This window comes from Stegastes partitus, unplaced genomic scaffold, assembly GCF_000690725.1.
Source record: "Stegastes partitus isolate 25-593 unplaced genomic scaffold, Stegastes_partitus-1.0.2 Scaffold2250, whole genome shotgun sequence".
In the NCBI taxonomy this organism is placed as follows: Eukaryota; Metazoa; Chordata; class Actinopteri; family Pomacentridae; genus Stegastes; species Stegastes partitus.
This window is the reverse complement of record NW_007579981.1, coordinates 44424-46149: the sequence shown is the minus strand read 5'-3', so window position 1 is coordinate 46149 and position 1726 is coordinate 44424.

The window sequence follows — 1726 nt, the reverse complement described above, 5'->3', positions numbered from 1 at the left end:
CGTGTTCAAACATCACTTCTGGTCCAATTACAGAACGCTATTTGGCAAGCTCAGAGTAAACACAGAGGAGTCAACGAACGAGTCACATCACATGACTCTGTTATGTCAGAGCAACCTTCAACTTTACCAGAGTGTTATATCGACGCACATGTGCAACAACAACAAGGCGGTGCGATCGTAGTTTAAAGATTTACCCTCCAAACATGAGACGTAATGATGATGAAGTAAGATTGGTCCCTGTTTGGCTGATAGTAAGATTGCGAGGTGGCACAAAAGCTGTAAAAATGAATTAATTAACCAGTTTGGTGATGAACGTGGCTGAATGAAACACATGGCTGCCCATGTGCTGGTCTCATAATGTCATCGTTTGCTTTTTGAGAGATCAATGTCAAAAGTTCAGTGACAAAAGACTTTTCTTTATATTCCTGGAGAACAATTATGACTGAATCTGCTGATCAATAAAAACACAGTCCCACCTTTACCTTTCAGTGCCTTCTGTCTTTTTGCTCTCCAGTAAATGACATGCATTCTTTATTTTTCATCTTTAGCTTTCTAGCGAACCATACAGGTCAGTCGGTTCACCACTTTGCTCCAAAACAAAAATATCTCAGAAACTACTGCGCTGGTTGTCATGAAACATTCATGATCCCTCCATAAATCCCAGCAACTTTAGACCTCTAAACTCTTCTACTGGTGATTTGCTCACAGGGAAAGAGTCCCAAACAGTCACATTTACTGTCTCTACCCATGAGGAAAACAAACAGGATTATTGATTGATACCTGTGTTGCCTTTTACCCTCCTCGTACCCCAAGGGTTGTCTCTGCTGCAATGTTTTCTTCTTTTGCTCTTGTTGTGAAAATGCAATATTACTCCAAACATATATAATCGTTTAAGTTTAAAGAATAAAAATAATTCATCTCGAGGGTTTATTCATTATATGTTACCCATTATAATGTTAAAGATCTGTGTGCTTGTAAGTCATGTTGTTCTGCAGGACAGGGGTCCTCTCCTTGGGATCAAACAGATGAGTGTGTGACTGCCAATAACCCGATAATCGATAACCAGGGTGAGCTGTGGATGTGGGGAAGACGGGCTGTAAAGATAAAGGGGGGCACATTCCAGACCAAATGAACAAATGGACAGATCAGAGGAAGATGTGAAACAGCTCGTGTGACATATTGTGCAACCTGATATGTGACTAAGACAAGGTATAAGACAAGGGTCTGAGGAAAAGGTCTGAGTCTCACCCTGTCTGATGCTGAGGAGAGTTTGACCCGGAGCTCTTTAGTGCAACATTCAGTGTGTGATTAAATTGATTGATTGAGATCGCGCTGAATTTGTTTCGTCCTTACAAAAGAGAATCTTCTCCAACACTCTTTAGTGATGACTGCTTTAGTGTTTTAACCATTTGTCTTTAGCTTTCTAGCTAGCAGCTCAGTGCCAAAGGTCAGTCAGTCCACTACTTTGTTCCCAACAGAAATATCTTAGAAGCTACAGGATGGATTGAGATGAAACACTCATGAATCCCAGCAGCTTTAATGATCCCCTAACGTCTCCCACTGAAGAGTCTCAAACAGGAACGATTCAGCTTCATCAGATGTGTGACTGGAAAGCTGCTTCCCTTATTGACAATCCCAACAATATACAGTCTTGGCTGCTTTTTAGCTTGGTCTCCACGTATACCCTATCTAAAGAATAAACGTCTAACACAAGGCTGAGATTAGG